The sequence below is a fragment of the Triticum aestivum genome, chromosome 4A (assembly GCF_018294505.1).
Source record: "Triticum aestivum cultivar Chinese Spring chromosome 4A, IWGSC CS RefSeq v2.1, whole genome shotgun sequence".
NCBI lineage: Eukaryota > Viridiplantae > Streptophyta > Magnoliopsida > Poales > Poaceae > Triticum > Triticum aestivum.
Window position 1 is genome coordinate 222,930,446 of NC_057803.1, and position 16,609 is coordinate 222,947,054.

Below are 16,609 nucleotides of genomic sequence, written 5' to 3' on the forward strand. Positions count from 1 at the left end.
CCTATTTTCAACAATAAGAACATCATTAATTCTTCCCACAGGTTTCTTAATAGTAGAATCTGCAAGGTGCAAGTTTAGAGAGCAATCATCAAAATCATGGAAACCTAACAAATCACACAAAGTTTTTGAAATCGTGGAGACACTAGCACCCAAATCACACAAAGCATAGAATTCATGATCTTTAATTTTAATTTTAATAGTTGGTTCCCACTCATCATAAAGTTTTCTAGGAATAGAGACTTCTAATTCAAGTTTTTCTTGATAAGATTGCATCAAGGCATCAACGATATGTTTAGTGAATGCTTTATTTTGACTATAAGCGTGAGGAGAATTTAGCACGGATTGCAACAAGGAAATACAATCAATCAAAGAGAAATTTTCATAATTAAATTTCTTGAAATCCAAAATAGTGGGTTTAGCAACATCAAAGGTATTAATTTCTTCAATCCCACTTTCATCAATTTTAGCATCAAGATCTAAAAACTCCGAATTCTTGGACTGTCTTCTAGGTAAAGGTGGATCACAATCAGTCCCATCATTATTAAGATTCATATTGCAAAAAAAAGATTTAATAGGGGACACATCAATAACTTTTAGATCTTCATCTTTATTTTCATAGGAACTAGAAGAACAAGCTCTTATAAAGGCATCTTTCTTAGCACGCATCCTAGCGGTTCTTTCTTTGCACTCATCACTAGAAATTCTCATGGCTGTGAGAGACTCATTGATATCATGCTTAGGTGGAATAGATCTAAGTTTCAAAGAATCAACATCAAGAGAAATTCTATCAACGTTCCTAGCCAAGTCATCAATCTTAAGCAATCTTTCTTCAATCAAAGCATTGAAATTCTTTTGCAAAGTAATAAATTCTTTAATATTAGATTCAAAATCAGAGGGCATCTTATTATAATTTCCATAAGAATTTTTGTAGAAATTACCATAATTATTAGAGGGATTACTAGGATAAGGCCTTGGATTAAAATTTCCTCTACACGCGTTATTACCAAAATTGTTCCTACCAACAAAATTCACATCCATAGATTCATTATTATTATCAATCAAAGTAGACAAGGTCATATCATTAGGATTAGAAGAAACACATTTATTAGAAAATAATTTCAAAAGTTCATCCATCTTTCCACTCAAGACATTAATTTCTTCTATCGCATGCACCTTTTTATTAGTAGATCTTTCAATATGCCATTGAGAATAATTAACCATAATATTATCTAGGAGTTTAGTAGCTTCTCCTAAAGTGATTTCCATAAAAGTGCCTCCCTCGGCCGAATCTAAAAGATTTCTAGAAGCAAAATTCAATCCGGCATAAAAATTTTGTATAATCATCCACGGATTCAAACCATGAGTAGGGCAATTATGTATCATTAATTTCATCCTCTGCCAAGCTTGTGCAACATGTTCATGATCAAGTTGCTTAAAATTCGTAATATCGTTTCTAAGGGAGATGATCTTAGCGGGAGGAAAATACTTAGAGATAAAAGCATCTTTGCACTTATTCCATGCATCAATACTATTCTTAGGCAAAGACGAAAACCGAGCTTTAGCACGACCTCTAAGAAAAAAAGGAAATAGCTTCAATTTAACAATATCATTATCCACATCCTTCTTCTTTTGCGTATCACACAAATCAACGAAGCTATTTAGATGGGTAGCGGCATCTTCACTAGGAAGGCCGGAAAACGGATCTTTCATGACAAGATTCAGCAAAGCAGTATTAATTTCATAAGATTCAGCATCGGTAAGAGGAGCAATCGGAGTGCTAATAAAATCATTGTTGTTGGTATTGGTAAAGTCACACAATTTAGTATTATCTTGAGCCATCGTGACAAGCAAGCAAACTAACACACAAGCAAACAAAAAGCAAGTGGGCAAAAAGAGGCAAATAGAGAAAGAGAGGGAGGATAGAGAGAGAGTGGGCGAATAAAACGTTAAGGGTGAAGTGGGTGAGAGGAAAACGATAGGCAAATGGCAAATAATGTAATGTGGGAGATAGGGATTGTGATCGGTACTTGGTATATTGACTTTTGCATTGACTCCCCGGCAATGGCGCCAGAAATCCTTCTTGCTACCTCTTGAGCACTGCATTGGTTTTCCCTGAAGAGGAAGGGGATGATGCAGCAAAGTATCGTAAGTATTTCCCTTAGTTTTTGAGAACCAAGGTATCAATCCAATAGGAGGCTACGCACGAGACCCTCGTACCTACACAGAACAAATAAATCCTTGCAACCAACGTGATAAGGGGTTGTCAATCCCTACACGACCACTTACGAGAGTGAGATTTGATAGATATGATAAGATAATATTTTGGTATTTTTATGATAAAGATGCAAAGTAAAAGAAAAGCAAATGAAATAACTAAGTATTGGAAGATTAATATGATGAAGATAGACCTGGGGGCCATAGGTTTCACTAGTGGCTTCTCCTAAGAGCATAGGTATTCTACGGTGGGTGAACGAATTACTACTGAGCAATTGACAGAATTGAGCATAGTTATGACAATATCTAGGTATGATCATGTATATAGGCATCACGTCTGAGACAAGCAGACCGACTCCTGCCTGCATCTACTACTATTACTCCACTCATCGACCACTATCCAGCATGCATCTAGAGTATTAAGTTAATGAAAACAGAGTAACGCCTTAAGCAAGATGACATGATGTAGAGGGATAAACTCATGCAATATGATGAAAATCCCATCTTGTTATCCTCGATGGCAACAATACAATACGTGCTTTGCTTCCCGTACTGTCATTGGGAAAGGACACCACAAGATTGAACCCAAAGCTAAGCACTTCTCCCATTGCAAGAAAGATCAATCTAGTAGGCCAAACCAAACTGATAATTCGAAGAGACTTGCAAAGATAACCAGTCATACATAAAAGAATTTAGAGAATATTCAAATCTTGTTCATAGATAGACTTGATCATAAACCAACAATTCATCGGTCTCAACAAACAAACCGCAAAAAGAAGATTACATCGAATAGATCTCCACAAGAGAGGGGCAGAACATTGTATTGAGATCCAAGAGAGAAGAAGCCATCTAGCTAATAACTATGGACCCATAGGTCTGAGGTGAACTACTCACACTTCATCAGAGGGGCTATGGTGATGATGTAGAAGCCCTCTGTGATCGATGCCCCCTCCGGCGGAGCTCCAAAACAGGCCCCAAGATGGGATCTCGTGGATACAGAAAGTTACGGCGGTGGAATTATGGTTTTGGCTCCATATCTGATCGGTTGGGGGTACGTAGGTATATCTAGGAAGAAGGAGTACGTCAGTGGAGCAACAGGGGGTCCACGAGGGTGTCGTGGAGAGCGCGCCTGGGTGGGGGGGTAGGCACGCCCCCTACCTCGTGGCCTCCTCTTTTGTGTCTTGACATAGGGTCCAAGTCTCCTGGATCATGTTCGGTGAGAAAATCACGTTCCCGAAGGTTTCATTCCGTTTGGCCTCCGTTTGATATTCCTTTTCTTCGAAACCCTAAAATAGGCAAAAAAACAACAATTCTAGGCTGGGCCTCCGGTTAATAGGTTAGTCCCAAAAATAATATAAAAGTGGATAATAAAGCCCAATAATGTCCAAAACAGTAGATATTATAGCATGGAGCAATGAAAAATTATAGATACGTTGGAGACGTATCAAGAACGAGCTCGGCCTTTCCAAGAGGCAGCTCGAGGAGAGCAAAGGTAACCAATACCTTGTCTATGCTTTAAAAAGAAGTTCGGTTGTAAAATAATAGGATCATCATGAATTTGCCAGGGGCCACGACCGAGGTGGCGACCCTGAAGAAGGCGTTGTCCGAGGCCGAAAACAAAGCGGCCAAGGAGCGCCTTAAGTGGGAAAAGCAAGAAGCCCGAGTACGCGATGTGCAGCAAGAGCTCGAGGCTCTCGCCAGGAAACACGAGTCCTTGGAGCTTGACTCTAAGACGCGAGAGTCCGAGCTTGTGGAGGCACTCGAAAGCGCCCGGAGCGCCAAGGCTGAAGCCCACAAGGCCCTCCAGGAGATTGATGCGGTGAAGAAGATAGCAGTGGGTAAGGCATTCGTTATGCAAAGCAAGCATGTGAAGGAAACTTTCCTTTTACTTACCCGAGTTCGGAGCTCTCCAGGAGCATTCACATATCTTCCCCGCAGTGTACTGGATGCCGCAGAGTTTTACCAAGCTAAGGAGGGGAGCTCGACAGAAAAGTTGTTCTGGTCTTAGTATATTGGGACCGAACACCCAATGCCCTTGAGCGACCAGCTGAAGCAATTGGTCGAGCTTCACAAGGAGGCCGAATAGGCCATGAAGGGTCTTATAGTCCGGATGTGGCCTGGCGAGCCCCTGCCCGGCAGCTACTTCGGTCTGGTGAGGCCGCTTGTGGATGCCTGCCCACGACTTGTAGTCATAAAGCGGTTCGTCTACATCGAGGGTGCGCGCAGGGCTTTTGCCCGGGCGAAGGTGCACTGGGCGAAGCTAGACGTCGTGAAGCTCCGAAGGATGGGCCGCCGGACGGCAAGGAGCATCGCAACCCTGAAATGTATTATGACAGTGTCCTGAAGGGTTCCCGTCTTGTGGCGGATGAATGTGCCAGAGAAGTAATTTTTGAATGAACATGCTCATGTGATCTTGTAATGTGAAACAAGTTCATTTGCGCTATGCAACACTTTTTTAATTTAAAATATTACCTTCTGTGCGGCCATTTATATAATCCGAGAGTTGGCCAGTCATCGGCTTCTGCACCCATGTAACTAGTACTGGTGTGTTCGAGATAAACCTAAGCACTCTTTATCCCAATTTTGGGTCCCTCGAGGGAGGTGTTCAGCACAACGAGCCAGGCAATCAAACTATAAGGCTTTATCACTCTCACTTAGCCATAGAAGTCTACGATTTTAAATTTTGGCGAAGCCCCTAGTATTCAGAAGGCCGAATTTGGGCACTATACATGCCTAAGTCGGGCAAGGCCATCTCCTTGCCCGAAGCGAAAAAAGTCTTGAAGGACTTGAGACCTCTCGAACGGCGACCAAATCTCGCCTTATCATGACAGTCAGTTTTTGGCTTTCTCTACTGAGGTGCTCGTCCGGAACAACCGGGACACAATCGCAGTAGTTCTCCCAGTGCTACCTTAGCCGATATAGCGGAACGTAAGGTACCAAAGCATGGGAGCCGGGCAAACCCAACTATTGACCCAAGATATGATTCGGAGCTGATGCATATAATGCTATAAGTTCGCGGTGTCGCATTGTCGAAAGTGTTCGGACTTCTCACACCGTATTATGGGGTAAACAAAAGCCCCTGGCGTATTGCCCGTACCAGAATGCATGAGAGCAAGTTGTCGTAAATGAACATATAAGAAAAAGGGATAAATAAAGCAATAATAGACTAATGCTATGCATTGTTATTTAAATAATACGTCAAAGCATACTGATACAAGTAGTGCAATAAGCAGAAAAACGGACTATTTGACATGTCCTATCCAAGGGCAAGCTGCGTATGGATAGTAGAAAGCGGGTATATCGATTATTATTAGAGACCACCTAGGGGTTCCCGTGTACATCTTAGCTTCTTGCCTCCTTGGATGTTCCTTCCCGTAATGTGTCCGGCAATCATACTGCCGGAAAGGGCTTCCAGAAAGTTAGGTCCTGAAAGAGAAAAAATGATAAAGGTATACAACCCCTAGGGCGTTTAAGCCGCATTGCGAGAGGTGCCCTGATCGTGCCCTCGCCTATGCCCATGGTATTTTCAGTGCGTAATAATGTACGCGCGGCACGGATTTCGTCACTTGACCCGGACTGGGATGGGGGCCGAATTGCTAGGCGAGCTCTGAACGTGCTAGGCGATCTTGTTGCAGTTTACTCCGGACTCGCTTGATGGTGTCTAGGGGTTGTATTGCCAAATTGGTGATTTGCCTTAAAAGGCTGCTTTGTGCTTCTACTGCGAGGGCCGCAGTGTGCTCTTCCGTGCAGAGCGAGCGTTCTGTGTTTCCATTGACTGTTATGACCCCCCTAGGTCCTAGCATCTTTAGCTTGAGGTATGCGTAATGCGGTACCACATTGAATTTTGCAAATGCGGTTCACCCGAGTAGTGCGTGATAGCCGCTGCGGAACGGGACAATATCAAAGATTAAATCCTCGCTTTGGAAGTTGTCCGGAGATCCGAAGACCACTTCCAGTGTGATTGAGCCTGTGCAATGGGCCTCTACACCTGGGATGACGCCCTTAAAGGTGGTTTTGGTGGGTTTGATCCTCGAGGGATCTATACCCATTTTGCGCACTATATATTGATAGAGCAGGTTCAGGCCGGTGCCGCCGTCCATAAGGACTTGAGTGAGGTGGAATCCGTCGATGATGCGGTCTAGGACCAGTGCGGTAGATCCGCCATGACGGATACTAGTGGGGTGGTCCCTGCTATCAAAGGTGATCGGATGAGCGGACCATGGGTTGAACTTTGGGGCGACGGGCTCCATCTCATAGATGTCCCTTAGTGCATGCTTCCGTTCCCTCTTGGGAATGTGTGTTGCATATATCATGATCACCGTCTTCACTTGTGGGGGGAACCTCTTCTGTCCTCCCGTGTTTGGCGGCCGGGGCTCCTCCTCGTCATCGCTATGCAGCCCCTTGTCCTTGTTTTTGGCATTTAACTTGCCGGCCTGCTTGAACACCCAACATTCTCTGTTGGTGTGATTGGCTGGCTTATCGGGGGTGCCGTGGATTTGACACGAGCGATCCAGTATGCGATCCAAACTGGACGGGCCCAGAGTACTTCTTTTGAATGGCTTTTTCTGCTGACCAGATCTCGAGCCTCTGAATCCGGCATTGACTGCCATATCATCGGTGTTATCGCCGTTGTTGCGGCGCTTTTGTCTGTTACGACGTGGTCTGCTATTCGCATCTTTGGTATCTGGAGTACCCGGATTCCTTGATGTGTTGTTGCTGCAAGCCAGCCAGCTATCCTCGCCCACGCAAAAGCGGGTCATGCGTGTCGTGAGGGCTGGCATAGACTTCGGCTTCTCCTGGCCAAGGTGTCGGGCGAGCCACTCGTCTAGGATGTTATGCTTGAATGCCGCTAAGGCTTCTTCTTCCGGACAGTCGACAATTTGGTTTTTTCTTAGTTAGGAACCGTGTCCAGAATTGCCTAGCCGATTCCCCTGGCTGTTGAGTTATATGGCACAAGTCATCAGCGTCCGGTGGTCGCACATAAGTGCCCTGGAAGTTGTCAAGGAATGCGTCTTCCAAATCCTCCCAACTGCCGTTGGAGTCTGCTGGCAAGCTATTCAGCCAATGCTGAGCTGGCCCTTTTGAGTTTTAGTGGGAGGTACTTTATGGCATGTAGATCATCACCGCGAGCCATGTGGATGTGAAGGAGGAAATCCGCAATCCATATAGCGGGATCTATTGTACCATCATACGATTTGATATTTATGGGTTTAAAACCCTCCGGGAATTCATGATCCATAACTTCATCAGTGAAGCATAGGGAGTGTGCGGTGCCTCTGTAACGGGCTATATCCCGACGCAGTTCATATGAGTCTTGTCTGCTGTATTTGTCCTGGCCAGATTTACTTTTAGTGTATCCAGCGCGACGGTCATCGTCCCGCATTGGCGCGCGCCCCCGTGACCTGTATATTGACCTTGCATGTTTTGCCCTGCTATCCAATACGTCTTGCAGGTCTAGTGTGTTGCCCCGGGCCTTGGTATTTTTGATTGAGTGGCGGCGGGGGGCAGGTTGAACTTCAGGCTGAAACGCCTCTCTGGCTTGGCCACGGGGTGGCCGGTCAGCCGCATCGTACACTGGTGATGGAGGTTTCAATGCTTCCTCCTCGAGGTGAGGTAGCAACCTGCATTTTGGGTAATTCTTGGAGGGGCGCTCGAGTTCGTATTCCTTGGCCGCCAGGACTTCGGTCCATCTATCTGCTAGCAAGTCTTGATCAGCTTGAAGTTGTTGTTGCTTTTTCTTTAGGCTATTTGCTGTGGCCATAAGCCGGCGCTTGAAGCGCTCCTGCTCGACGGGATCCTCAGTCACGATAAATTCTTTGTTGGCGAGGCTCACCTCGTCTTCGGAGAGAGAGGCATGTAATTGTCCTCCTCCAATTTTTCAGCTGCTGCCTGCTCTGGAGGGCTAGCTTGTTCACCCTCCCACTCTACATCGTTCTGGAGGGGATTATGGTTGTCCTCGGCACTATCCGGAGTGTTACTGTCTCTTGTGCCGGTATCACTACTTTTGCTGTGGCGGGAATAAGAGCGGCGCCACTGATGTCGGCGCTTGGATTGCTTCTTGGAGGGGCCATCCTCCGCTGTCTCGTCGTCATTGCCTTCTTTGGGGTTATCCACCATGTATATATCATATGATGTGGTGGCGGTCTAGCGCCCTATGGGCGGTGGTTCCTGTTCGTCTCCTGCATCATCGTCCATATCGTCGATGTCTTTGGAGTCGAAGTCGAGCATGTTGGTTAAATCATCAACAATGGGTACTAGGTGGGTGGTGGGTGGGCAGCGAATTTCTTTGTCGTCCCCGTCCCATTCTAGCCGGACATAGTTCGGCCAAGGTTCTCCTGACAATGAGAGAGATCTTAATGAATTTAGCACATCGCCGAAAGGCGAGTGCTGAAAGATATCCGCGGAGGTGAACTCAATGATCGGTGCCCAGTCGGATTCGATAGGAACAGATGCAGGCGGCTTGGAGTCCGTGGCTAGAGACGAATCCAGTGGTTTGGCGACACGGCTCTCGTAAGGGGTGAAGTCATTATGCGGCTCCATCACCATTGGGAGTGCAGCCTCCGTGGCGGGGTCTATCCCTCTGTCCTCGGATGGCGCAATTTGCTCCGGATTGAAGGCCGGAGTGGCTGTAGATGCGATCTCCCGAGCATTGTCCAATGGCAGAGTTATGTCAAGCTCGTCGTGATCATGCGGCGCACCTGACATGTGCTCGAATCTGTCGAAAATCATGTCTTCGCGGGTATTGGCGGTGTAGTTTAAGTTTCCGAACCTGACCTGATGGCCAAGCGAATTGGCCGCAGTGCGAAGCCGCCGAATATGAAGATCTGTCCGGGGAGGAAAACCTCACCCTGGACCGCATCGTTACCGACTATCGAAGGGGCCATCGAGCCTTATGGTGACGGCACAGTGGAACTCTCAATGAAATCACCAATGTCGGTGTCAAAACTGGCGGATCTCGGCTAGGGGGGCCCGAACTGTGCGTCTAAGGAGGATGGTAACAGGAGGCAGGGGACACGATGTTTACCCAGGATCGGACCCTCTTGATGGAGGTAATACCCTATGTCCTGCTTGATTGTTCTTGATGATATGAGTATTACAAGTGTTGAGCTACCACGAGATCGTAGAGGCTAAACCCTAGAAGCTAGCCTATGGTATGATTGTATATTGCCCTACGGACTAAACCCTTCGGTTTATATAAACACCGGAGGGGCCTAGGGTTACACAGAGTCGGTTACAAGGGAGGAGATCTACATATCCGTATTGCCAAGCTTGCCTTCCACGCCAAGGAAAGTCCCATCCGGACATGGGACGAAGTCTTCAATCTTGTATCTTCATAGTCCAACAGTCCGGCCAAAGGATATAGTCTGGTTGTCTCGAGACCCCCTAATCCAGGACTCCCTCAGGGGGTGCTGCCCCCTCCTTGGCCAATTCAGACTAGAGGGGGAGGTGACACACGGCTGGCCTGGCCGCCCCTCCTCTTCTCCCACTAAGGCCCATGAGGCCCAATTCACTCCCCGGGGGGTTCCGGTAACCCCCCCCCCCCCCCCCGGTACTCCGGTTTATATCCAAAACCACTTGGAACACTTCTGGTGTCCGAATATAGTCATCTAATATATTGATCTTTATGTCTCGACCATTTGGAGACTCCTCATCATGTCCGTCATCATATCCGGGACTGCGAACTACCTTCGGTACAACAAAACACAAAAACTCATAATATCGATCGTCACCAAACTTTAAGGGTGCGGACCCTACGGGTTCGAGAACTATGTAGACATGACCGAGATACGTCTCCGGTCAATAACCAATAGTGGAATGTGGATGCTCATATTGGCTCCTACATATTCTATGAGGATCTTTATTGGTCAAACCGCATAACAACATACGTTGTTCCCTTTGTCATCGGTATGTTACTTGCCCGAGATTCGATCATCGGTATCTCAATACCTAGTTCAATATCGTTACTGGCAAGTCTATTTACTCGTTCCATAATGCATCATCCTGTAACTAACTCATTAGTCACATTGCTTGCAAGGCTTATAGTGATGTGCATTACCGAGAGGGCCCAGAGATACCTCTCCGACAATCGGAGTGACAAATCCTAATCTTGAAATACGCCAACTCAACAAGTACCTTCGGAGACACCTATAGAACACCTTTATAATCACCCAGTTACGTTGTGACGTTTGGTAGCACACAAAGTGTTCCTCCGGTAAACGGGAGTTGCATAATCTCATAGTCTTTGGAACATGTATAAGTCATGAAGAAAGCAATAGCAACATACTAAATGATCAAGTGCTAAGCTAACGGAATGGGTCAAGTCAATCACATCATTTTCCTAATGATGTGATCCCTTTAATCAAATGACAACTCATGTCTATGGCCAGGAAACATAACCATCTTTGATTAACGAGCTAGTCAAGTAGAGGCATACTAGTGACACTCTTGTGTATGTATTCACACATGTATTATGTTTCCCGTTAATACAATTCTAGCATGAATGATAAATATTTATCAAGGTATAAGGAAATAAATAATAACTTTATTATTGCCTCTAGGGCTTATTTCCTTCAAATTTTCATAGCCATTCCGAGATATATTGCCATGCAACTTTCCACCGTTTCGTTTGTTATGACACGCTTCATCATTGTCATATTGCCATGCATGATCATCTAGTTGACATCGTATTTGTGGCAAAGCCACTATTCATAATTTTTTCATACATGTCACTCCTGGTTCATTGCATATCCTGGTATACAGCCGGAGGCATTCACATAGAGTCATATTTTGTTCTAAGTATTGAGTTGTAAGTAAAAAGAAGTGTGATGATCATCATTATTAGAGCATTGTCCCAGTGAGGAAAGGATGATGGAGACTATGATTCCCCCACAAGTCGGGATGACACTCCGGACGGACAATAAAAAAAGGGAGAAAAGAGGCCAAAAGAAGAAGAAAGAAGGCCCAAATAAAAAAATAAGAGAAAAAGAGAGAAGGGACAATGTTACTATCCTTTTTCCACACTTGTGCTTGAAAGTAGCACCATGCTCTTCATGATAGAGAGTCTCCTATGTTGTCACTTTCATAAACTAGTGGGAATTTTACATTATAGAACTTGGCTTGTATATTCCAATGATGGGCTTCCTCAAATTGCCCTAGGTCTTCGTGAGCAAGCAAGTTGGATGCACACCGACTTAGTTTCTTTTGTTGAGCTTTCATACACTTATAGCTCTAGTGCATCCATTGCATGGCAATCCCTACTCACTCACATTGATATCTATTGATGGGCATCTCCATAACCCGTTGATACGGCTAGTTGATGTGAGACTATCTTCTCCTTTTTGTCTTCTCCACAACCACCATTCTATTCCACCTATAGTGCTATGTCCATGGCTCACACTCATGTACTGCGTGAAAGTTGAAAACGTTTGAGAAAATCAAAAGGACGAAACAATAGCTTGGCTTGTCATCGGGGTTGTGCATGATTTAATATTTTGTGTGATGAAGATAGAGCATAGCCAGACTATATGATTTTGTGGGGATAACTCTCTTTGACCGTGTTATTTTGAGAAGAGATGATTGCTTAGTTAGTATGCTTGAAGTATTATTATTTTTATCTCAATATGAAACTTTAATCTTGCATCTTTCGGATCTGAACATTCATGCCACAGTAAAGAAAATTACAATGAGAAATATGTTAGGAAGCATTCCACATCAAAAATTCTGTTTTTATCATTTACCTACTCGAGGACGAGCAGGAATTAAGCTTGGGGATGCTTCATACGTCTCCAATGTATCTATAATTTTTGATTGTTCCATGCTATTATATATTCTATTTTGGGTGTTTAACGGGCTTATTTATACACTTTTATATTATTTTTGGGACTAACCTATTAACCGGAGGCCCAACCCAAATTGCTGTTGTTTTGCCTATTTCAGTGTTCCACAGAAAAAGAATATCAAACGGAGTCCAAACAGAATGAAAGCTTGGGGAGCGTGATTTTTGGAATAAACATGATCCAGGGGACTTGGAGTGTACGTCAAGCAACCAACGAGGAAGCCATGAGGCAGGGGGTGCGCCTACCCCCCTGGCGCGCCCTCCACCTTCGTGGGCCCCTTGTGGCTCCATCGACCTACTTCTTCCTCCTATATGTACCTACGTACCCTGAAAACATCATAGAGCACCACAAAAACCTAATTCCACCGCCGCAACCTTCTGTACCCATGAGATCCCATCTTGGGGCCTTTTCCGGTGCTCCGCCGGATGGGGCATTGATGACGGAGGGCTTCTTCGATGATGTGTGAGTAGTTTACTTCAGACCTTCGGGTCCATAGTTATTCGCTAGATGGCTTCTTCTCTCTCTCTTTGGTTCTCAATACAAAGTTCTCCTCGATGTTCTTGGAGATCCGATGAATTGTGGGTTTATGATCAAGATTATCTATGAGCAATATTTGAATCTTCTCTGAATTCTTTTATGTATGATTGGTTATCTTTGCAAGTCTCTTCAAATTATCAGTTTGGTTTGGCCTACTAGATTGATCTTTCTTGCAATGGGAGAAGTGCTTAGCTTTGGGTTCAATCTTGCGGTGCTTGATCCCAATGACAGTAGGGGAAACGACATGTATTGTATTATTGCCATCAAGGATAAAAAGATGGGGTTTATATCATATTTCATGAGTTTATCCCTCTACATCATGTCATCTTGCTTAAAGCGTTACCCCGTTCTTATGAACTTAATACTCTAGATGCATGCTGGATAGCAGTCGATGTGTCACTACTAGGAAAAGGCCTACTAGTGGCGCACCTGTTTCGCCTACTAATGGCGCACTATAGGTGCGCCACTAGTATCGCCCAATTAGTATTTTTTACTAATGGCGCAGCTGTGGTGCACCATTAGTATCTGGTATACTAATGGCGCACCATGCAGTGCGCCATTAGTATAGCCCATGGCGCGCCATTAGTATGCCTCCCAGGGGGCCATATTTACCATGTGCTTTGGCATACTAATGGCGCACTAGTGGATGATGCACCATTAGAGTCCTTTTTGCAGTGCGCCATTAGTATGCTGAGTGGTGCGCCACTAGTATGAATATTAGGGATTATTTTTTTCTTTTCTAATATTTGCACAGGTTACAAAACATATTTCTGCACATAATATAGAGAGCACAACATATAAATAGCAGATTTATCGAATACAATAGAAGATTAGTCTTCGAATTCAATTCATCATATTAGTCTCCGAATTTAAAATACCGAACGAAGTCTCGAAACCGCGAGTAGCGAGTTTGTCTTCACATTACAAGTCGATATCGATCATCTAAACTACCATCACATAGAAGAGAGCTGCGGTCATCAGGATGAGCATCATCGTGATGAAGCTGTTCTTCATCAGGTTCCTCCTCTGCTCCCTCCTCTCTCCCGCTAGATAGCGCGCGTATCTAGATTCCACCTCCGCCCTAGTGGTGTACCCTTTGTAACTGTTACCGCTGAAACGGTGAACCTGTCTCCGACACTCCTCCCAGTCGTCGTAGACTCTGGGAACCTTATGTAACACCCACGATGCGGCTATATCTCCCACGTGTCGGAGCACGACTTAGAGGCATAGCCGCATGGTAGGCATGTCGCAAGAGGGGTAATCTTTACACATCCCATATATTGAATAAGAAAGGGATAAGGAGTTGGCTTACAATCGCCACTTCACACAATACATAATCATAGCATTACATCATCCAGAATATAAACACGGTCCGACTACACAACCAAATAAAGAAAGACAACCCCTAATGCAAAAGATCCGCGATCGCCCCGACTGGGCTCCACTACTGATCAACTGGAAATGAAACAACACAACGAACACGATCTTCATTGAGCTCCACCTTTAGCTCGGTTGCATCACCTGCACGGTTATCATCGGCACCTGCAACTGTTTGAAGTAATCTGTGAGTCTAGGGGACTCAGCAATCTCACACCCTCGTGATCAAGACTATTTAAGCTTATGGGTAGGAAAGGGGTAGTGAGGAGGACCTGTAGCACTAAGCATATACGGTGGCTAACTTACGCAAATAAGAGAGAGAAGAGAAGCAAAGCAAGTTGTGGACTAGAAGTGATCAAGAAGTGATCCTGAAACTACTTACGTTCAAGCAGAACACGAGATTGTGTTCACTTCCCGGACTCCGCCGGAAAGAGACCATCACGGCTACACACGTGGTTGACGCATTTTAATTAAGTTAAGTGTCAAGTTCTCTACGACCACATATTAACAAATTCCCATCTGCCATAACCGCGGGCACGACTTTCGAAAGTTCAAAACTCAGCAGGGGTGTCCCAACTTAGCCCATCACAAGCTCTCACGGTCAATGAAGGATATTCCTTCTCCCAGGAGGACCCGATCAGACTCGGAATCCCGGTTACAAGACATTTCAACAATGGTAAAACAAGACCAGCAAAGCCGCCCGATGCGCCGACATCCTGATAGGAGCTGCACATATCTCGTTTTCAGGGCAACACCAGATGAGGAATCCATACAACTAAAACATCCCTCAAGTTTCCCGAGGTGGCGCTGCAAGGGGCTCTAGTTCGGACCAACACTTAGACAAGCACCGGCCCGAGGGAGGGGGGTTAAAATAAAGATGACCCTTGGGTTGGCCGACCCAAGTGAAGGGTAAAAGGTTGTTAGGAAAATGTAAAACCAATGTTGGGCCTTGCTGGAGGAGTTTTATTCAAGGCGAACTATCAAGGGGTTCCCATTATAGCCCAACCGCTTAAGGAATGCAAAATCAAGGAACATAACACCGGTATGACGGAAACTAGGGCGGCAAGAGTGGAACAAAACACCAGGCATAAGGCCGAGCCTTCCACCCTTTACCAAGTATATAGATGCATTAATTAAATAAGAGATATTGTGATATCCCAACAATAATCATGTTCCAACATGGAACAAACTCCAATCTTCACCCGCAACTAGCAACGCTATAAGTGGGGATGAGCAAACCGGTAACATAGCTAAACAACGGTTTTCTAGAAAAGGTGGGTTAGAGGCTTGACATGGCAATATGGGAGGCATGATATAGCAAGTGGTAGGTATCGTGGCATAGCAATAGAGCGAGCGACTAGAAAGCAAAGATAGAAGTGATTTCGAGGGTATGATCATCTTGCCTGAGATCCCTCGAGGAAGAAGAACAAGTCCATGAAGAAGACAAATGGACGTAGTCGAATGGATCCTCACAAACGCGACGTTATTGGAACTAACCCGAACAAGCAACACTGGAAAGAAGCAAGCAACATAGTAAACAACCATCACATCAACATGGCATGATGCACAACCAAGTATGATGCATGTCCGGTTTAATTATGCATGGCATGGCAAAGTGCACAAGCAAAACTACAAGTTAAGTGGATCTCAATATGCAACGAGTTGCATATTGACGAAACACCACAACAATTAGTTAGTTCTCTCCCGTTTGTGTACCCAACAATATTAAATGTTGATTAACATGGCAAGGGGTGAAGCACAACAAAATCTACCTATCTAGGCAAGTTTAAATGAGGCCGGAAACAACGAACAACAATTCCGGTAAAACCCCATATGCATATTTTAAGGTTTGGTACTGTTCTGCCCTAAACATAATTTTAGGGTTGTTAAACATGCAAAGTAAGGCCACCATGTTAAACTAGGCATTTCTCTACCCCATTTACATATAAAGTTTGTTAGGTTTGGAGCTACGTTTGTTTAGTTATGAATAAAATAATTTTAGCATCTTATTTAAGCAAATTAAAGCAAACATCATTTTAAACATTTAAACATGCATGAAATTTGGATATTATTATTCTACACAAAATTCTAAGCCACTTTCATATATAAAACATTTTAATATGGTGCACGGTTGATGAGTTATTAATTGCATGAACTCTAGGGACTTCTCTGTAAAACTGGCAAACTCTGGATAAAATGCTAAAATCGTTGTACTGAAAAAAACACAAACGGGCTGGATCTATTGGACCAACAATGCACAGGGGGGTTTCTCACCCAGTGGGCCTGGCCCAGATCGGTAGAGAGGTAGGCCGAAAGGGGGGGGGTGCTGGGCCTTGCCAGCAGTAGGCCGGTCTGGCGGGTGAAGTGGCCGGCTTGGGGGTTATGGTTGACGCAAAAAACGCTCGCCCTCTCCTGCAGGAGATCGAGCAAGGCAGGGAAAATAGGATGCATTCCTCTGCCCGACAGAAAGCATAGCAGCGGCGGCCTAGGACTTCGGTGGAGGCCGGCGGGCGTGGATCCGGCGGGGTGGGGCCGATCTGACCGACAGTAAGGTCGAGAAAGCTCCAAGCAGTGGTCGCTCCCTGCTACTACAAGTCATAGAGAGAGATATGAGAAGAAGAGAGAGAAGAGGCTGGAGAGAAGAG